Source organism: Giraffa tippelskirchi, chromosome 9 (genome assembly GCF_054371585.1).
Source record: "Giraffa tippelskirchi isolate mGirTip1 chromosome 9, T2T-mGirTip1v1.2.pri, whole genome shotgun sequence".
Taxonomy (NCBI): Eukaryota; Metazoa; Chordata; class Mammalia; order Artiodactyla; family Giraffidae; genus Giraffa; species Giraffa tippelskirchi.
This window is the reverse complement of record NC_137283.1, coordinates 136,672,948-136,695,877: the sequence shown is the minus strand read 5'-3', so window position 1 is coordinate 136,695,877 and position 22,930 is coordinate 136,672,948. Positions and strand designations below refer to the sequence as shown.

The 22,930-nt window shown below is 38.9% G+C and overlaps 1 long non-coding RNA gene across 1 annotated transcript; it reads right to left on the bottom strand.

Annotated features, from left to right (window-relative positions):
• Positions 1–13,757: 13,757 nt before the first annotated feature.
• LOC145520482 (uncharacterized) lies at positions 13,758–20,767 on the bottom strand. Its single transcript, XR_014064498.1, has 5 exons — positions 20,429–20,767; positions 20,181–20,321; positions 19,863–19,939; positions 17,232–17,458; positions 13,758–14,027 (listed from the first exon to the last, which is right to left on the bottom strand). It is a non-coding gene; the product is annotated as an uncharacterized LOC145520482 (long non-coding RNA).
• Between the last annotated feature and the right edge of the window lie 2,163 nt (positions 20,768–22,930).

The window sequence follows — 22,930 nt, the reverse complement described above, 5'->3', positions numbered from 1 at the left end:
GGTGAGTTCTTTACCACTGAGCCACCAGGGAAGCTCAAGTAAGAAACATATATATTTTAAAGAAAACAGATAATCACAGACCAGCAGTAGTTATACTTCTTACACAAGTGAAAAACTGAAATAAATTTACAAAGTAGCTGCATTAACCAAGTTCAATATAATTTAACTACGATAGTTGAATCAATGATGTGGTTTTCCAGAAGTTAAACCACTGCTGGCAGCAAACTCCTGACTTCCTCTACTATAGCAGAATTCTTTTGGTTTGACATGAAGATACTGCACTATTATTACACAGTCAGATGGCTATATTCACTCACAGCTCTTCTTAACCAAACTACAACAAAAACCTTCATAAGTATGAAATGCTATGAAATTGTTGTTCTTCACTCATGTTCCTATTAGCCAGAGCTCCTGAATTCTTTGGGCACTGAATTCCCCTGATGGTAGCCATTTAGAAAGTGATCACCAGATGATCCCACCTTTGATCACACCGATTATTTTATTAGCTTTAGAAATGAAAATGCAAACCTCAAAAATTCGGTGGAGAACTTGAGTAACCTCAAGGGTGTGCCCTCAGAGTCCAGTTGAAGAAATCATGCTCCAGTTGGAGAAAGCCTTGGCTGGAGCTGCAGGAAATAGCCTGCCTGCAAAGGAGGTGGTCAAGGATGTTTTCATTCCTGACATTGGAAATATCCAAGCTTATCAAAGCTTTCTGAGCTATCAGAGCTAATTGAAGGGCCACAAGATAGAGATGCTAGTCCTCAAAAGAAGAGCTTTTCTTTATCTTGAGAAGATGAAATTTTACACATTGATTTCCACTTTCCAAGAAGGAGCACTATAACTTTCTCCAGTGAAAATAGGAAGTTTCCCTGTCAAGGACACTTTTACTTGCAAATTTTATATAAAATTACTAGTGAGTATATTTTGGCAACATTTGCCCCATCTAAAATCTAAAGCAGAAATCAGCAAACTATACGAACGGTAAGTATAATTCAGCCCACTGTCTGTTTTCGTACAAGTGTGAGCTAAGAATGTTTTAAACATTTTTAAAGTATTGGTTTTTTTTAAAAAAAGGAAAAGATAAGCTGAGAAATAAACAGAGAAGGTATGTGGTCTGCAAAATACAAAAGAGTTACTCTCTGGCCCTTTTACAGAAAAGTTTCCAATACCTGCTCTAAAAAATTGCTTACTTTTTTTTTTTTTTTATGGTGTTCCGTTTCACATATGATAATATACATGTTTCAATGCTATTCTCCCAGAACGTCCCACCCTCACCTTCTCCCTCAGAGTCCATAAGACTGTTCTATGCATCTGTGTCTCTTATTCTGTCTCGCATATAGGGTTATCGTTACCATCTTTCAAATTCCATATATATGCATTAGTATACTGTATTGTTGTTTTTCTTTCTGGCTTACTTCACTCTGTATAATGGGCTCCAGTTTCATCCATCTCAGTAGAACCGATTCAAATGTATTTTTTTTAATGGCTGAGTAATATTCCATTGTGTATATGTACCACAGCTTCCTTATCCATTCGTCTGCTGATGGACATCTAGGTTGCTTCCACGTCCTGGCTATTGTAAACAGTGAAAAGCAGTATCTGTCTTGTCTCGGGGGAAAGGTTGACAGTATTCATTTTCTGTCTCTTTTTCATCTTGATCCTCTTTCATCCTTTACTTTAGTCTTGCTATCAAATTAAAGGCTTTTAAGGGGACTTCCCTGGCAGTCCAGTGGTTGGGACTTTGCCTTCCATTGTGGGGGTTGCTGGTTTGATCCCTGGTTGGGGAGTTAAGATCTCATATGCCTCTCAGGCAAGAAAACCAAAACATAAAAAGGAAACAATATTGTAACAAATGCAACAAAGTTTAAAATGGTCATCAAAAAATCTTTTTTTAAAAAAAGACTTTTAATATATTTCTATATATATTAAATAAATTATTTCATTCAGTCCTTTATTTTAAAAACAGGTGAGAAGGTAATTTATATTAATACTCTTATTGAAACAAACCACTAAAATGGAATAGTCTGTTTTTTAATTTTTTTTTTCTCTTATGGGCCAGTAATCTTGAGAAAAAGCAAATGTGACCTATTTACCTTAGATGCCAACATTAGAGAAAAACCATTCCTTCTTATCTTCAGTATGTCTTCTCATTTTTTTCTTTATTAATAAAAAAAAGTAGGCCACTAACCTTCTCTAAGTTTGAGAATAACTTGAAGAATGTTTAACCCATGCTCAGGGTTTCCCACGTGGAGTAAGTAATTATTAGACCCAGTGAAGGACAACGGAACATGAACCTCACCTTCTAAATATCTTTTCCCATTAATTAAAGCATGACTAATATTTGTTTGGTAAAAATCTAAGTGGATTAGTACTCTCTAAGCCTTCAGAGAAATTCACTTTCAGAGCTGCCAAAGGGTTTATAAGCTTCATTAACAGTCCATTTTAAGTATGATTAAGTGCTTAGAATATTTTTAAGTACCCAGGAATTAGTTGTTTGATTAACTATTATGGTCTTTACCTAACTCAGAGAACACATTAAAATAGCTGAGGAAATGTCATTAATTACTCACTAAGGAAATAAAATGTGGTGGGAAAGTATCTGGGTTTTATGTCATCTTCAATAGATTATTTAGGAAAGAACATTTGAATCTAAGTCCACAGGAAAAGGCACTGGGACACAGATTGCCGCTGAGAGCATTTGGTCCTCAACACTGAATTTGAAAGGCTAAAGAGAAATCATGTTTTCTTCCCTGAAGGCAGATGGGTGCTTATTAAGAGCTTCCTTCAGCAAGAAAGTTAGGATCCCTGCCACATTCTCCACCCCCTCACAGCCTTGGTTTCTTCCATTCTAGAGTTCTCCACAGGAAGCAGGAAAGAAGCACTTTAAGAGGGGGGCCGTGGGGCCCCCTTGGCTGCCTGGGGACTCGATCTGCACTCATCTGTGCGCTGCCCTTGGGTCTAGATGGTGAGCCCATGGTAATGAGAGACATCTTGGCTGATCCAGAACTTAGCTCAAGAAGCCCTTGGGGTTGTTAAGGCTGCAGCCAGCTCGTCCCGGCATGTCATGCACACACCTCTTTGGACACTGTTGCCAGAAAACAACTCTGTAAGGACTTTGGGGGAAATCGTGCCCTCTGGAAAAACTAGTAAAGGTCTCAGAGGACAGAGCGGGCACTGCCTCGCCAGCCCCAGCAGAACCCTGCCCTGCACTCTACCAATCCGCATCTATAGACTCAAGGCCTGGTGATCGGGCCCCTGTGACTGTGGGCAGCAGCCCTCCCCAGAAACAAGATTACATACAGCCTGCTTGAGCTTCTCTCTTGGGCACCTCACTGCTGCCCCTCAATTTCCACTTGGAGCTCCTTTCTTCCCTGATCTCTCAGGCCAGCTTGGACCCGAGTCTTGACAGGCCCAGGTTCTCAGACTTTATTCCTCCAAGTGGTCATGAGTCAGGGCAGCTGGGATCTCTGGATCCTAAATCACCGCCTTCTGCACAGCTCCCACCCCGTGACCACACCCTCACCTTTGCCCCTGTTGGATCTTGATCTCCAGGGCGCTCTGGGAGCAGCCAGCCAGCTTGAAGTCTGAGCTTTGCCCTGTGCCTTATAGTTCAATCTCATCTCCTTGTCAGGCTTAATGACACTTGCTTTATGTACCTACCTTCCAGCTCTGAAATCTAGCTCTGCCTTGACTGTCCTGTTAGCTGGACCACAGAGCAAGGCTGGCAAGAATTCCTAACATCATTCGCTTCATGCTTATTTCCCATGTTTGCTGAAGCTATTTGTGTGCTTCCAGATTCCAGGGAATCTCCAGATACAGGACAAGCATTGAAACTAAGGGAAAGAGTAATAGGGAGCACCTTGTCCCAGTAAATTTCCCCTGTGGATGCTGGGAGAGGAATTACTGAAAGGAAGTTCTTATATCAGCACTGACAAGTATTCTTAAAGGGAGGGGAGGCTTGGGTGATAGATGAGATGGATGTTCACAAGAAATAGAACAAGACTGAATAGCAAGTTCATCTCTTTTACTTGGCTCCTTTCATAGACAAGAAAATGGAGGACCAACAATATAAACTGACTTGACCAATATCACTCCGGTTAAAACAGAGCAAAGTTGGAATCAGAATCTTGTTTCCTGGCTGGTATAGTATTCCCTACCTTCATTCTTTCAACAAGCATTCATTGAGTGTCTACTCTAGGCCATGTTATTACAATTTACCAATTCTTGGGTATATCATAGGTACTTCCCTGGTGACTGAGACAGTAAAGAATCTGACTCCAATATAGGAGACCAAGTTCAATCCCTGGGTTGGTAACATCCCCTGGAGAAGGAAATGACTACCCACTCCATTGTTCTTGCCTAGGAAATCCCATGGACAGAGGAGTCTTGTGGACTATGGTCCATGGGTTTGCAAAGAGTTAGACATTTCTGAGCAACTTTCACTTCACTAGAAAGATACAAAAGAAATATGACAAAGAGTAGCCATTTTAAGGGACATTGATCTGGTTTTTAAAAAAGGAAATATTTTAAAATACTTTTAAAATAATACAAGGCTATTTATGCTTGTGGGGTAATAGAAATACATGTAATACATTTTCATGGGAATTCAGAAAGAATAACCACCAAACTGGGCTGTGATTCTCAAGAAAGACATATTGGATGGTACAGATATTAAACAGAAAGACAAGATAAGATTTAGATCCTTTGACAGGAATGAGAAAGGATTTTTAAGTAGGAGAAACTGAAGTTTGTTGGTGATTTAGAGGAGAAGGCTGTATCATTTGTGTGGGACACATTATAGAAAGCCTTGGGAAAAAACAATCAAAACTGTACAGTAGGCACTGGGGAACCATTGAGGTGTTTGGCAGGAGAGTAGTGATGATCAGGGTCTTTTTGGATGGCTCAGCTGGTAAAGAATCCACCTGCAATGCAGGAGACCCTGGTTCAATCCCTTGGTCAGGAAGTTCCCCTGGAGAAGGGATAGGCTACCCACTCCAGTATTCTTGCCTGGAAAATTCTATGAACAGAGGAACCTGTTGGGCTACAGTCCATGGGATTACAAAGAGTCAGACACACACAGTCATAAGCAGAGCAATGCTTTAGGAAGACTAATCTGGTAAAGCTAGGATGGGAGGCAGTGGGAGTGGAGGGAGAGAATGAGAGCCCAGAATTGATGACAAGCTACCAGGTCATTAAAATAGCATCTAATTATAGAAGATTCTTATAGAAAGTCAGTTATGTCATTTTCAAATACTTAGAGTAACGTGATCTCATGACAAAAACAGAACTGTCACCTTTGGGCCTGACAAATCTGCTGAAGCCAAGAATTTAGATTGTGTGTTTCTATCATGAAACTTTTATAGAAATGGATAAAGGTAATGCTCAAAAATAATTTGTTCTCAGATTAAGCAAACCACTTCCTCCCCAAACAAAACTTTTAATCTATAATTTGTATTCACATCTCTTTCACAGCTGGCAAAAAGATAAACAAGACTAGTTTATGCTCACATAACTAAAATTTCTCCATGAGTATATTCTAGATTAATAAGCATTTGCTAATCTTTCAGGAGTTTAAAGTTACAAATAATATTAAAAACAACAATGAAAGATAGAAAAATGAAGTTCATTCCCAATTCTGTTACTTCAGCACCAGCTGTTTCTCCTTTTCCCATGTCCTTTTTTTTCAGGCTTTGTTCATGTGCTGCTGTGTCTCTTTTTATGATGGTGAAACCATTTATCCATAAAAAGATGTAGTAAAATTGACTATCTTTGTCCTTAACATAATTATCCTGTTGTATTAAATAAGAACAGTTGGTTGGTAGATGGTAATATGAAATGGATGAAAAGTTGGTTTCCCTGACTCTGAGCTCATCAAAGTAAAGATCATATGGTTTGGAATCTCATACAGAAAGCCTGTTTAAATACAGCAAAGTACTCTGTCACTAACTGTCTTCTGCTCCAACTAGCTGACTAAATGATGAAGGGCAACAGCTGCAGTACTTTCTTTGTGTGTTCCTTGTGTGTCTGTGTTTTAATTGCTAAGTTAGCCACTAATCTCTCTAGCGAGTTAACAGTGGTTATCTCTTACAGAAAAAGTTATCTACATCTCTTCATATAGATTTTAAAGAAATTAAACCCTGGCTGTTTATTACTAATATATTTTTGAGATCAAGTCATCATTACTAGAAAGGAATGTTGTAATATTTACTCCATTAATATTTGAATACAGCTACATTCAGATTCTAGTTATGGATTGCATTGTGTGTCCTGGTTCACTTGTCACCGATCAAGTCATTATCCCCAGTGAACCAGATTTGCTTGCCTGGGGGCAATGTTCTAGGATGTACTATATTTATTCAGAGGTTTTTGGTTTGTTTATTTTAATAACCCTTGTTAGCAAAACCTGAAACTTGAAAGTTGTCCAAATTCACTACCAAAATGTAGCTAGAGCTCCAATTTAGCGATGAAAGTAGAAAAAGGTCTTGATTTTCAATGACCTTCTGTCTTGATTTACATAAATTTGCATATGCATTATGACCTTCATTTATGAGTTACAGAAGCTGAAATGAAATTAGGTAATATTGTTTTCATCAGTTGAATACATGATATGAAAATAAAATTAAATTCCAAAAAGGCAAAAATTTATTAAAATGCTTGATATAATTTCATCACAGTAAATGTCCAATATCATTATATCTGCCATGAAGATTATTTTACTGCAAAAATGATTTTTGTGATATTTTTAAGGAAATAAAATCTATTTTCATAGTTCAAGATTTTATTCCATTAACTGATATTCCATGTGATGCTTATGCCATAAGATCCAAAACAAAAATGATTGGTGCAAAATATATAGTTGTTATTATAGTAATGATCTCCACTAAGGATTTAAATGCTCACTATTTTACCTAAAGTTGGGGGGGAGATCAGTATTTCATACAAACACATTTTTGGCCACAAGTTCTTGTCTCTTGCTTTTTTAAAATTAAATGCCCTCTGACTGAAAAATGTTTCTCCATAATAATTGGTAATAATAAAATAAATGTATATCAGAAAATTTTCCACAAAGGTTATCTCAGTATATTCTCATAGTCTTGGGAGGTAGGAATTACCATTATATTTTTTGAAGGGTCAGGATGTTGAAAGCCAAATGAAATGAAAGTCTTTTTAATTTTTATAACAAGTCGATGGAAAACCCATATTTTGAGCTCATGGCTGGCTTCCCAGTACATTGCTCTTTCCATCAGCCTCGTATATCATGTGTTGATTGCAGTGGAGCAAGATTGAAAGTCCCCCAAAAGGTTACATTAAAATTGTTTTATTGCTTCAGCCAAAGTATTTTGTCATAGTCAAATGCAGTGATTCGTAGTCACGTGCCCTCTCTGCATTGGTCCGCCAGTGCTTTGCTTGGCACAATTTTAAAGCTCTCGCTTATAAGTGGAAACATGTGCCCTACCTCATCTACTGTGTGTGCTCTGCCCTCATCCAATATCCTCCCTCTCACCCGGACACTGCCACGTCTAATGAGCTTACAATTATTTTTAAACTTCTTTCCATGAGGTGGTATCTGCATACCAGCTGAAGGGGAGAATGTAATCCATCTTGCAGAAGTTAAACCATGGGTCATGTGAAGAGCAGGAGGTGGTAAGAAAGGAATATTTGATGAAACTCTCCATAGAAATGTCAGACTCAGTATTACATTTCTATCTGACTCCAGATTTTAGAGTTCAAAATGTTTGTGCTAGAACCAATCAGTGGAATCAGTTCAAGTTTGGAGAAATATTTCTTCCAGATTAACAAATAAAGAAAGAGAGAGAGTGAAGCAAGAGAGAGAAATAGAGGGAAAGAGAAAAAATGGAGGAAGAAAAGAGAAGGAAAGAAAAAGATGACGAGAAAAAAGAAGGAAAAAAAAGGGGGCAAGTCTTTTAGTGTATGCAAGTTTTCCTGCTCTTAAAATAATAATAGCTTAAATTAATAATAAATTTGGCCACTGAAGATAGTTCTGGTTCTGGTTAAAGAATCAATAAGCTTCATCTGACCAGTGGCCATAATTGGCAAATTCTTACCAGAGGTTACTAATGGGTAAATACTGCTGTGATCAAAGAATACACACACACACACACACACACACACACATATATATATAAAGTACATTTAATATATATATTTAAGAGTATATTTAATATATATTCCTATTGAAGAACAACAAAATTACACATGAGAGAACATTTGAACAACTGTCCATATAGTTGTTAGGAGCAGTTGCTTGAGTCCATCTGAGCTAAGGAAGGAACGTTACACTGCTCTGCCCCTCTGCTGACATTTGAATTTTTTTCAGTTTGGGGTTATGACAAATACAGGTGGGGCTTCTATAAATGCTCTCATACCAATCTTTGTAAACATATATATTTCTCTTGGAAAATACATGAGAGTAGAATTACTAGGTCGTGGCATAGCTGCATGTTTAATTTTATAGGAAAACAAATAGTTTTCCAAAGTGGTTGTATCATTATATACTCTCACCAGCAAAGGATGGGAAATGCAATTGCTTCTTAATTCCTCACCAATATTTGAGGTTATCAACTTTTTAATTTTTACTCTTCAGGATTGGAGTGAACTGATATCACACTATGGTTTTAGTTCATATTTCTTGATGGCTAAGGATGTTGAACAACTTTTCAAGTACACATTAGATTTTGTATATTTTCTTTTGTTAAGTGTTCCAGTCTTCTCTCAATGTATGGCAAAAACTATTACAATATTGTAAAGTAATTAGCCCCCAACTAAAATAAATAAATTTATTAAAAAAATAAAAAAGCAAAACCAACTAAAAAAAACAAAACTTTTTGTAGGACATATTTATATTCCATGGATATAAGTCCTTAGTCATATATATTAAGCCAAGTTAGTGACATCCTGTTCCATATTTTCAGAAGTTTTTTGATGAGTAAGAGCTTTGAATTTTGGTAAGTCTAGTCTAGCCAAATTTGTCTAGCCAAATTTGTTTTGGCTAACCAAATTTGTCTAGCCAAATTTGTTTTGGCTAACACTAGCTGGAATCAAGATTGCTGGGAGAAATATCAATAACCTCAGATATGCAGATGACATCACCCTTATGGCAGAAAGTGAAGAAAAACTAAAGAGTCTCTTGATGAAAGTGAAAGAGGAGAGTGAAAAAGTTGGCTTAAAGCTCAACGTTCAGAAAACTAAGATCATGGCATCTGGTCCCATCACTCCATGGGAAATAGATGGGGAAACAGTGGAAACAGTGAGAGACTTTATTTTGGGGGCCTCCAAAATCACTGCTGATGGTGACTGCAGCCATGAAATTAAAGGACGCTTCTTCCTTGGAAGGAAGAATATGGCCAACCTAGATAGCATATTTAAAAGCAGAGACATTTGCCAACAAAGGTCTGTCTAGTCAAGGCTATGGTTTTTCCAGTGGTCATGTATGGATATGAGAGTTGGACGGTGAAGAAAGCTGAGCACCGAAGAATTGATGCTTTTGAGCTGTGGTGTTGGAGAAGACTCTTAAAAGTCCCTTGGACTGCAAGGAGATCCAACCAGTCCATCCTAAAGGAGATCAGTCCTGGGTGTTCACTGGAAGGACTGATGTTGAAGCTGAAACTCCAATACTTTGGCCACCTCATGTGAAGAGTTGACTCATTGAAAAGGACCCTGATGCTGGGAAGGATTGGGGGCAGGAGGAGTAGGGGATGACAGAGGATGAGATGGTTGGATGGCATCACCGACTAGATGGACATGGGTTTGGGTAAACTCCGGGAGTTGGTGATGGACAGGGAGGCCTGGCGTGCTGCAATTCATGGGGTTGCAAAGAGTCAGACATGACTGAGCGACTGAACTGAACTGAACTGAACTTTGAATCTGCACATAAAATTTGGAATCAGTTTGTCAAGTTTAGGGGAAAAAATCCTCCTTGGACTTTGACTGGGATTATACTGATTCTATAGATCAATTTGTGGAGAATTAAAATTTAATGATGTCCACTATTCCAGCTCATAAATATGGTGTATTTTTCTTTCCTTCTATTAAATGAGTCTGCTTTTATTTCTCTCAACAGTGCTTTGTAGTTTTTAGTATAATGTGCTTAGTCACTCAGTCGTGTCCGACTCTTTGCGACCCCACGTACTGTAGCCCGCCAGGCCCCTCTGCCCATGGGGATTCTACAGGCCAGATTAGTGGAGTGGGTAGCTGTTCCCTTCTTCCAGGGGATCTTCCCAACCCAGGGATCAAACCCAGGTCTCCTGCACTGCGGGCGGATTCTTTACTATCTGAGCCACCAGGGAAGCCCTCTTGGTACAAAGGTCTTATATTTTACTTTGGAAAATTCAGTTATTTGCATTTATGTTCTTTAATAATATTATAAATGGAATTGCTTTCTTAAATTTTATTTTAAATTATTTTCTATTAGTAGATAGCATTGATTTTTGAATATTGAACTTGTATTCTAAGTGAACTTGCTAAGTTTGCTTTAGTCCTAGCAGTTTTTTTTTTCCTTTTGAGGAATCCCTTTCTACATGTCATCTATAAATAAAAGTAGATTTATGTGTTAGTCGCTCAGTCATGTCCAATTCTTTGTGACCTCATGAACTGTGTAGCCCACCAGGCTCCTCTGTCTATGGAATCCTCCAGGCAAGAATACTGGAGTGGGTAGCCATTCGCTTCTCCAGGGGATCTTCTCAATCCAGGGATTGAACCCAGGTCTCCTGCATTGCAGACAGATTCTTTACCCTTTGAGCCACAAGGGAAGCCTGATTTCATCATAGGGGATTTAAAAATTATGAGTTCAATCTGTACATGAATAAGATTATTTTTACCACTGAGGATGCTATTAACTGGGCTTCCCTGGTGGCTCAGACGGTAAAGAATCTGACTGCAATGCAGGAGACCCAGGTTCTATCCCTGAGTTGGGAAGATCCCCTGGAGAAGAGAATGGATACACACTCCCGTATTCTTGCCTGGAAAATTCCATGGACAGAGGAGCCTGGTGGGCTACAGTTCATGTGGTTGCAAAGGGTCAGACACAACTTAGCAATTGAACATGCACATATGCTATGTATATTAATATTGTACACCATGATAATGCTAGTAGTATTTCACTGTATGAATTCACAAACTGATGGACATTCAATTATTTCTACTTTTATTGTTTATGAATAATGTTATTATAACATTCATGTAAAAGTCTCAATGTGAACACACATTTAATTTCTCACTTTAGTGCATAGGAATGGCATTGCTGAGTTGGATGATAAATGCAAGTTTAAATTTAACACTGCCATACTGTTCTCCAAAGTTACTGTAACATTTTGCATGTCCACTGTATGAGAGTTCCAGTTGCTCTACATTTCTCGTTGGCACTTGATATTGCCAGTCCTCTTATATTTAGCCATTTGAGCGAGCAGGTAGTAGAATTTCATTGTGGTTTTAACTTGTTTCCCTGAAATGACTAGAGAAGTTGAGTATACTTTCATATACCTATTTGCCATCTGTATGTCTCCTTTTGTGAAGAATTTGTTCAAATCTTTTAACAAACTTTTCATTGTGTTTATCTGCTTGCTATGGGATTGTAGGAATTCTATATAGATTCAGGACACAAGTCCTTTGACAGACGTATGCTTTGCAAGTATTTTCGTTCAACTTACAGCTTGCCTTTTTATTTCCTTCAGTCAGTGCATCTTTCTGAGAGCATAAGTTGCATAAGTTTTTAGTTTTGTTCCTGTACATTTTATTAGTGTGGTCCTTTACAACCTGTACTTTGTACGACTTATTTAATAAATCTTTGATTAACTCAATATCACAAATATTTTCTCCTCTGCATTTATGCATTAGTTTTATTACTCTTGTACTGTGTTCTAAGATCCATTTTAATTCATTTTTACTTATAATATGTGGCAAGGGTCAGGGTTAAATTTTTAAATCCTTAGAGTTAATACAATCATTTCAACACATTTATTTAAAAAGTTATCCTTCCCATATTGAATTATCTTGGCATCATTTTTGAAAATCCATTGATCATGTTAGTGTTGGTCTATTTCTGAATTCTATTCATTCCATTATCTAATTTTATATCAGTACCATATTGTCTTGAATACTGTAACTTTATAATAAATTTTGAAATTAGGTAGTATAAGTTCTTCAGCTTTATTCTTCATAAGTAAATGAAGAGTGAATATAGTATATATATACTATATATATATAGTATAGTATAGTATATGTATATTATAGAATATGTATATGTATAGTGTATATATAAATACTTAATATATAGTAGCTCTTAGAAATCAAGATTAAGAAACCACCAATCATAGAAATGAGCAAAGGGCATGAACAAAAAGTTCACAGAAAAATAAATTCAAATATCTCTGAAAGTTATGACATATGTTATCACATTTATAATGAGATCAAATATTAAAATTATTCTAAGATAACATTTGGATTAGACAAACCGGAAGTTTGACACACTATCTTGACAAAGAAGTAGAGAAACAGGCACTCTCATATTTTACTAAAGGGAGAAAAAAATTATAATTCCTTAAGGAAAGAAGACTAGAAATATCAACATTACAAATGCACTAACTCTTTAAGTTAGGAAAGCAGATACCAGAATCTAGCCTTAGTTACACCTGTTACACCTGTACCCAAACAAAAAAAGGGCTTCCCATTTGGCACTAGTGGTAAAGAATCCACCTGCCAATACAGGAGACATAAGAGATGCGGATTTGATCCCTGGATTGGGAAGATTCCCTTGAGGAGGGCATGGAAACCCACTCTAGCATTTTTGCCTGGGAAATGCTATGGACAGAGGAGCCTGGTGGGCTACGATCCATAGGGATGCAAAGAGTTGGGCATGACTGAGGCAACTCAGCATGCACATGTACCCAAGGAAAATAGAATATGCAAAAGAATGCCTTTTGCTTCATTGTAATAAAAAAGACTAGAAACTATGCAAGAGTACAGCATCTGGGAGACTGGTTGACTGAAATTAAAACATTTATATATTGAAATATTATGCAGCTGTCAAAAAGAACAAGGAAGATTTCTATATACTGCTTTGGGGAATCCTATATATTAATTAACTAATTAATTAAATTATATATAGGTATTAAATATAAATATTTAGGTATATATACCTATATATATATATATAATTTAATTAATTAATTTTTGGCCGTGCTGGGTCTTCATTGTTATACATGTACTTTCTCTAGTTGTGGCGAGCAGAGGCTACTCCCTAGTTGCAATGCATGGACTTCTCTCTGCGATGGCTTCTCTTGTTGCAGAGCACAGGTTCTAGGTGTGTGAGCTTCAGTAGTTTTGGTTTGAGGAATTAGTTGCTCTATGGCATGTAGGATCTTCTCTGACCAAGGATCCAACCTGTGTCCCCTGCATTGGCATGTGGATTCTTAATGAGTGGACAACCAAGGAGGTCCTCTATAATATATTTTTAAATGAAAAAAAAAAAAAACACAGCAAAGTGTAGAAGAATAAGCTCGATCTTGTATCAGAAATAGAAGTATGAGAATATTTACTCGTATATGCATAAAAATATAAAGATAAACAGAATATAAAGGTAAACATAAATTCAGTGATAACTTATAGTAAGGGGGGAGAAAGTGGTGAATGGGGACAGAAAAATGTGACACTACCCAGTGCACCTTTGTATAGTTTTGATTTTTGAGCCATGTTCAAATAAAATTTTTTGAAAAGAAAATAAACTCAAGAAGACACAGGGAAACGTTATAAGAATGTTGTAATATAATAACATACTCAAGCTTTTGCCTTGCTAGATATGGTTCGGTGGGGTGGTAGCATGTGGGGAAATCTCACCTACCAGAAAGGCAGGGCAGGGGCTAGGGGGCTTGGTGTTCACAGGGGTGGTGTCCGGGCACCAAGCCATTCCGAACAGTTGGAGTGTTAGCCCAGTTTATCTTGGCCCCATGCATGGCCTGATTCCACTCATTGTCTTGGCTCTCTTCGGTGGTAACTCCGGTCATGGAATTGCCCTGGGGAAAAGAAGTAATATGTTATACAGACCAGCTTCCTCTCCCTGTAACCTGGCTCTATGAAGGTCCCAGGGAAACATTAGCAAGTGTTTCCATCACTTTACTTTGAAAAGCCTTTCTATAATTATCTTCTGTCTCTCAGGAAGACGGTTCCATTGCACCTAATCTAAATTTGGGTTTCCTAATTCCATTGCATATCTTATGAAAATAGTTTGAAAAATGCAAATAGTCATTCTCTCCACTGATGTTTCAAGGAGGCAAAGATTCTGAACTGACCCTTCTAACCACAGCTTAAGTTGGATATGGATGCATGCTCTCAACCATCTCCCTTGGTAAATTCAGAGATACAGGGCAGGGGGGAATCCCCTTGCTGCTTGCTCGAGCAGATTAATCTTTCTGGGCATTCGAACTCAAAAGTCACTGCTTCTGGAGTTTCCCTTCAGCTTTGACCCCAGCATCACCTTTTAATAGGCCATACCTTCTATTATTCATAACAGTGGAGGATTGCGTTGGAGTTGACAAAATGTACAACTATCCCAGGATGAGGAATGAATGCACCGGGGGCCAGATAAAAGTGCCGTCTGCCTGGGCTCACACTGTACAGGAGATAAAGGACAGTCATCGCCCTTTCCTTCCTCTTTATATACCAGTGATTTGAAGGGAGCTATGAGTAATACACGTATGTCCCCTGTGCAAATCTGAAGGCAACTAGTTTAAGTGATGTGAGTTTGACCAACACAGAAGCCAGGAGTGTTATTTTTATGGACGTTCCCTCAGTTCAGTTCAGTCACACAGTCGTGTCTGACTCTTTGTGACCACATGGTCTTGCAGCATGCCAGGCTTCCCTGTCCATCACCAACTCCGGGAGCTTGCTCAAACTCATGGCCATTGAGTTGGTGATGCCATCCAACCATCTTATCCTCTGTCAGCCCCTTCTCCTCCCACCCTCAGTCTTTCCCAGCATCTGGGTCTTTTCAAATGAGTCAGTTCTTTGCATCAGGTGGCCAAAGTATTGGAGTTTCAGCTTCAACATCAGTCTTTCCAATGAATATTCAGGACTGATCTCCTTTATGATGGACTGATTGGATCTCCTTGCAGTCCAAGGGACTCTCAAGAGTCTTCTTCAACACCACAATTCAAAAGCATTAATTCTTCGGTGCTCAGCTTTCTTTATGGTCCAACTCTCACATCCATACATGACCACTGGAAAAACCAGAGCTTTGACTAGATGGACATTTGTTGGCAAAGTAATGTCCCTGCTTTTTAATATGCTGTCCAGGTTGGTCATAGCTTTTCTTCCAAGGAGCAAGTGTCTTTTAATTTCATAGCTGCAGTCTCCATCTGCAGTGATTTAGGAGCCCCAAAAAATAAAGTCTGTCACTGTTTCCATTGTTTCCTCATCTATTTGCCATGAAGTGATGGGACCAGATGCCATGATCTTAGTTTTCTGAATGATGAGCTTTAAGCCAACTTTTTCACTCTCCTCTCTCACTTTCATCAAGAGGCTCTTTAGTTCTTCTTTGCTTTCTGCCGTAAGGGTGGTGTCATCTGCATATCTGAGGTTATTGATATTTCTCCCGGCAATCTTGATTCCAGCTTGTGCTTCCTCCAGTCCAGCATTTGTCATGATGTACTCTGCATATAAGTTAAATAAGCAAGGTGACAATATACAGCCTTGACATACTCCTTTCTCGATTTAGAACCAGTCTGTTGTTCCCTGTCCAGTTTTAACTGTTGCTTCTTCACCTGCATACAGATTTCTCAGGAGGCAGGTCAGGTGGTCTGGTATCCCCATCTCTTTAAGAATTTTCCACAGTTTCTTTTGATCCACACAGTCAAAGGCTTTGGCGTGGTCAATAAAGCAGAAATAGATATTTTTCTGGAACTCTCTCGCTTTTTTGGTGATCCATTGAATGTTAGCAATTTGATCTCTTGTTCCTCTGGCTTTTCTAAATCCAGCTTGAACATCAGGAAGTTCACAATTCACGAACTATTAAAGCCTGGCTTGGAGAATTTTGAGCATTACTTTGCTAGCGTGTGGAATGAGTGCAATTGTGCAGTAGTTTGAGCATTCTTTGGCACTGCCCTTCTTTGGGATTGGAATGAAAACTGACCTTTTCCAGTCCTGTGGCCACTGCCAAGTTTTCCAAATTTGCTGGCATATTGAGTGCAGCACTTAAACAACATCATCTTTTAAGATTTGAAATAGCTCAACTGGAATTCCATCACCTCCACTAGCTTTGTTCATAGTGATGCTTCCTAAGGCCCCCTTGACTTTATATTCCAGAATGTCTGGCTCTAGGTGAGTGATCACACCATCATGGTTATCAGAAGCAGGAGATATTAAGAAGAGGTGGCAAGAATACACAGAAGAACTATACAAAAAGATCTTCATGACCTTCCTTCAGGACAAGTGAAAAGAGGAATAGAAGCTCTTCCCTAAGCAATTGGATAGGAACCAAAAGAATAGCGAGGGAAGGGCAATGAAAATACATCTGTAACTCAGGTGTATAAGGTCTCTCTGCCACCCAGTTTACACAACCTATAGCTCCTTGCTACTTAAAATGTGGTCTACAGACCAGCAGCATCAGCATCACTAGGGAGCTTGTTAGAAATGCAGCGTCTCAGGCCCTCCCTCATTCCCTCTGGATGGGAATCTGCATTTTAACAAGATCTCCATGTGATTCAAATGCACATTGAAGCTTCAGAAGTACTCTCCTGACCTGCAGTTGTAAGTAGAATGGTATCTCCCTCTCACTTGAGCTCTCGCTTTCAGCTACTCTTCCCCTGTACTTTAGACACCTTCCAGGCTTGGAGGCTGAATGAACCCAACTGGTTCATTCAGAAAGATGCATGTTCTGTATGGGACCCACTGAAGTGATGGAATGGGATATACCTCCCTTCCCTTGCCAACCTGTCTACTTGCTTGGCCAAGAGCAGAAAGATTAGATGTTGTAATAAAGCAAACATCTATATTTTTCAAATCAAGGACAATGTTAGAAGCATTCCTAAACTAGGAGAAAGAAAGTTGAAACTCTCACCTTCCTAAACCACACCCCTCTCAAGATTCCTCCTCTATAATTCCATCCACCTCCCAGGACATTGCGGCAGAGGGTTCCCCTTACTCTTCACACTATCCTCCTTATCCCCTTGCAATGAGTCAGGTCTGTGACATTCTTTCTAAAGGTGTGGATTTCAGCTCACCTGTGAGCGATGTGGGTAACTCAAGGTCCCCATGTCGGTGGTGGAGATGAAGCTTCCTGATCCAGTTTGTGGCTCCACTTCCACACCAGAGTGAGATGCAAACAGATGGGTCCTCTAAGTAGGGGACTTGTTGAAATAGCCCATCAGTGTGATGAATAAGAGCACAGCGTGGAGCCAGATTCCCTGTGTTCTAATCCTGGCTCTACTTAGAACAGCACCTGGTAACACTGAATAAGTATCTGCTATCATTATGTTGTGGAGAAGGAAATGGCAACCCACTCCAGTATTCTTGCCTAGAGAAGTCTGTGGACAGAGGAGCCTGGTGGGCTGCTGTCCATGAGGTCTCACAGAGTCGTACACAACAGAAGCAACTTAGCATGCATGCATGCATTGGAGAAGGAAATGGTAACCCACTCCAGTATTCTTGCCTGGAAAATCCCAGAGACAAAGGAGCCTGGTGGGCTGCCATTTATGGGGTTGCAGAGTCGGACATGACTGAAACGACTTAGCAGCAGCAGCAGCATCATTATGTGGCTGCAAATAATTTCTGAAATTATTTGGAATACTTTTATCTTGTGAATGTAAAGAGCAGTTTGTCCTGATTAGTTTAGAGCCTGCTATAGATTAACAGGAAGGAAAAGTGACATTTATGCCAAGACCACTTGTGCTGGGCAAAAAGAGAAGTCAAGATTTCTTGGTGTTTCTTCCTCAGCCTCAATCTCCTGACTTCACACATAGGTTTATTGCATCTGAACATCTTGAATTGCTCAGAAAATGACACTGCCTTTCCAGTGTTCCAGTTCTCCATTATTTCCCTTGACTCTCACATTACTCTTTTCTTTTTGCAAATATTTGTCATATGGGGCATTGTTGTTAATTTCTTTCTTTAACATGATGGTGGAATGGAGGAGCTGGCATGGAATGATTTCCATATAATTGTGTAACTATAATAAATAGAATTAAGGACTCAAATGAGCTAAATACAAATAGGTAGAGAATTCTAGCATCAACATTTCTCTTTTTAGCAATATGATAATTGTATTAAGATCCTTTTTGTTCAGAGGTACTCAGAATAGTTCCCAATAAATTTGGATCATTGAGAGCAACAATCCTTGAGTGACTAGATGTTCTGTGTAGTGAGTCAGCCCTGTGGTAGCATCCTGTGCTGTGTATCTGTTAGTGTGGCTCTAGGAATCATTGCCAAGCTGGTTAATTTGGTCCAGATATTAATTAGATGGGAATTCTATTTTGAAAAATGCTGAAGCTTACAAAAAAGAGAAATGTCTTTACAATCATATCAGGTGGAATTTCTGTGTAGGTTTAGAACATTTCTAGATTTTCTATGAAATTTACAAAGTTATTTTTATCTTTTTAAGTGGTAGAGTAATGAAGACCTAAAGGATTTTTTATATAATTATGAAAATTCTGATTAGAGAAACTTAAAAGATCACTTACTGAAACATTTCATAAAATGTTGGCACCCTTGATGGAGATTATTCTGTGATAAAGCTGGGAAATATATAGCCTCAGGAGCCAAATGAACTGGGGCTTAAATACCAACTAATACTTCCTGGTTAATGTTTGACCTCAGCCAAGTTGATTAATTTCTATTAGACTCCGTTTCCTCATCCACAAAAAATGGTACATAAAACCTACCCTAGAGGTATTGATAAGGATTAAATGAGATAATATATATAAAACACCTAGCATTATGCTGATGTTTGTCATGATAAATGCCATAGAAAGCATCCAACCATAGTAAGTGCCCAATAAAATTCGTAAAAGCAAAACCCTGCCAAACTCTTAGTTCAGTGAGATTTCTTCTTGCCTACCTACTTTGAAGAGTTGCTGTTAGGGATAGATTTATAATATTTAAGGCACCTACCACATGGTGGATGCTTGATCGATTGTAGGAATTATTAGTATTTCTTGATGAACATTCTACATCTTTCACTGATTCATCAAATATTATTACTGTGTGCCAGTGCTCTAAGGAAACCCAATGTATAACACTCTGGTATTTTCTGTCCAAGTGTGGAGGCAACTGATTTGAAGTGCTTAAAGTGGGACAGGCAAAGAGAGGCCAGGAGTCGAGCCATGTAATACGTAGATGATGGTGGCATTGACTGAGAAAGAGCGGAACAAGGACGACAATTAGACTTTGGGATAAGGGTTTAAGGAGGAATTAAGAGTTGTATTCTTCATGTATTGAGATGCTCATGAAACAGTCAAGCGAAAGGTCACAGAGATGGTTGAATAGATGAGATTAGAGATGATATTTGGCAGGAGAAAATAATGGGTTATCACATGTTCATGGTATTCAGAACAATGGAATTCAATGAAGAGCTGAAAAAAGTTGTATAAAAAGAAAAGACTGCTGCAAACTGAAATTTGAGGAGCTCCAACATTTAGAACTTCGTGGAGAAGAGGGGATCAATAATACCCCAGGAAGTCAATGTCATTGTTGGATGGCTTAAATGTTTAAGATGTTTCATTTTGAACCTGTGCCTTTGGAATTTCAAAATATAGACCTTTTAAGAACAACATAGAGCAGGTCTTTTCTTTCAAGTAGATGAGGAAGGCTCCCTGTATGTCTACTAGACTTTTCTCCTTTAGCCTGAAAATACTCACATGTCCTGGAACGTGACTCAGGAGCAGACATCACCCAAACCCTACTCTCCCAGCTTGGCCAGCCACCTGCAGAACTCCTAAGCAAATACAGTGAGATGGAATAAAAGGAAAACAGATGAATTACTTTCAAAATCCACTGCTGTGGTCTTAATGAATCATGACTGTGGTCATAACTAACAGAGCAGTTGTATAAAGCATGGAAATAATCTTAAAAAAACAAGTCTAAGAGGGCAAACTCTAAAGTCAGTTGTGCTTCCAGCAGCTTTAAAAATATGGAGTGAGAAGGCATGCTCTGGTGATAGAAAAACAACTACAAACCGGTTGGACTTCTGCTGGAATTAAGATGAACGGTTCACATTTCTTCCTTGAGTTCATGACACCAGCTAACTCATACATCTCTGCCTGGTCCTTGTTTTGCTTCCCATTTCAGAACTCCAATTTACTGCGTTTGTTATTCAGCTGTGTGACATTATTTTGGGGCATACATTAATTGACATCACCCCAAGCTCTGTCCTCCACTCTTCATTTTGCAAACACTATTTATCTACTATTTCTTTGGTACTTACCCCAGGTTGTGGTCTTGATGTATTTTGATATATCTAGAGAAAGCCATATGCAAAACCAGGTATTATTGGTAAAAACTCCAGCCATTAAGCAAAAATAAGATTTTCTTCTTGCGCTCTGTGTAGAACTGGAGATTTATCTGCATTGGGTTTTTCAGACATCTCTGCATGTTTAACAGTGCTGTGCTACCTACTGGGGGCTTCCTTGGTGGCTCAGATGGTAAATTCTTAACCAAGAAGCAGTGACTAGCCAAGTCAGACCATTTAACATGGCAGGACCGTGAAGTGTGATCTCCATCTACATACTAAGTATCTGACCAGGTAGCTGGTTGAAATGGTTCTACTCATGATACCATGACTCAGAGCTGAATTTACTCTGCTTTGTGATGCTAACAATCACCCAACAATAGAACCATAACCTGGGATGCCTTAACCTGGGAAGAGTTGTGGCTCTTCCCACCACTTTTCTAAGGCTCACTCCCTCATTGGCAGCTCCTCCCAAGGACACCTTCTACCTCCTTTTGTTCTAAGCAATAACTTTTCAAATAGTAATTATTATTATTCTGATAATGTTGTTGTTGTTGTTTAGTCACTAAGTTGTGTCCGACTCTTTTGCCTAGAGTGCAGCCCTCCAGACTCCTTGGTCCAGGGAATTCTCCAGGCAAGAATACTGGAGTGGGTTGCCACTTCCTTCTCCATGAGATCTTTCTGACCCAGGGATCAAACCCATGTCTCCTGCATGGTCAGGTGGATTCTTTACCACCAAGCCACCAGCCATTATTATTACCAGAATAAATCAGAAATAGTTTTTAAAATGTGATACATGTAGGTTATTCTTTAGGAGATTCTCATTCAGTAGATCTCAGGTGGAGCCAGAACTCCACACTTTCTGAAGTTCTTTCTAAAGCTTTCTGAACCAGAATGACCAGGTTTGTAAACCACATTCCTAAAGAATCCAAGTCAGAGGCATACAGTCATGGCTTTGTGGGTCATGTCTTCTCTCTAGTCTCACTCTACCTGGTTACAGCCATCCAGTAGCTGTGTTGGCCAGTTTGTTCCCACTCTGACCATTACTGTTCTTCAGACTGTTCTGATTCTCAGGTCTTAATGGTCTTACTGGTTATACCAGATTCTCTGATCCCAATAATCCTTTTGATTCCCTGTCCTCATTCACTGAGAAGGTCTCAATTTGGCTTCCGTGGCTTGATACAAGAATGGTGGTGGAGACAACATTCATCAAATATCCATGCACTCCAAACAGTTCTCAGCTCTCCATCCCTCTGTTACTAATTTTACCCAAGGGATTGGGAGCAGTAGAGACACATATAATTTCTGGGATTATGCTCTTAAAGGCTGGTGTGAGCTTACATGCCTCGCCTCCTCTATAGCAGCAAACATGGAAGTTGCATAGTGAGATAGCATCCTCACAGATGGCTGAGTCATGGATTAAGAGGAGTCTCTGCAGTCTCCATCAGTCTCTATGGGAGCAGTAAATAAGTGGGTTTTTTTTTTCCTGCTGTACCACATAGATTTCAGGGTTGATATGCTACCACAGCATAGCCGATCCTATCCAGGACTAAACAGAAAGTGCAACTTCTGGGTAAAGTTGCTGCCAAGAGAACTGAACTCAAGCTATCATGATCCATCTGCCTAATTTCTTGTTTCTTTCCCCTCCAAATAGCACACTGGAAGCATCCACTGGGCACCACAGAGGGCAAGTCATGCTAGTTACATGAGATGAAACAGTTGTGCTTAACAGTGAAAAAAATGTAGTCCCACTTAAACTTGACTGACATTTCAGAAAAATAATTTTTAATCATCTTTAGTCCCTTTAACATTTTCCTTAACTCTTATACATCCTGTATCAAAGATGACAGACTCAGGTAGGAAATTGAAATGCATACAATAGGCAGATATAAAATAACAGGCAATGGTATGGCCTCACACTTGGAACAGAACAAATAGAAGGAGGCTTGACCACCTAGAGGTATTTCAAGCAAATCAAAGAAAATAATAGCTTCAACTTAAGTAAGAGGCTGCAGCCCCACTCATCAACCTGGCGTGGCAGTTATGGCCTGAAGTTGTAAATTCCCCCTGTAACTCTTGTCAGGTCTAAGAGTCATTTTCATACTATACATATGAAAAAATACTATGCACCTATTAAAAAAATGTGATGTGAAAGAACAGCAGTTGGTAGACAAAGTATATATATATATATATATATATATATACACACACATATATATATATGTATATGCGTTAAGTGCTCAGTTGTGTCCAACTCTTTGCGAACCCATGGACTGTAGCCCACCACACTCCTTTATCCATGGGATTCTCCAGGCAAGAATACTGGAGTTGGTTGCCATTTCCTTCTCCAGGGGATCTTCCCAACTCAGGGATCAAACCCAGATCTCCCACATTGCAGGTGGATTCTTTACCATCTGAGCCACCACGGAAGCCCATATATACATACATACACACACACATATATATGTATATATATAT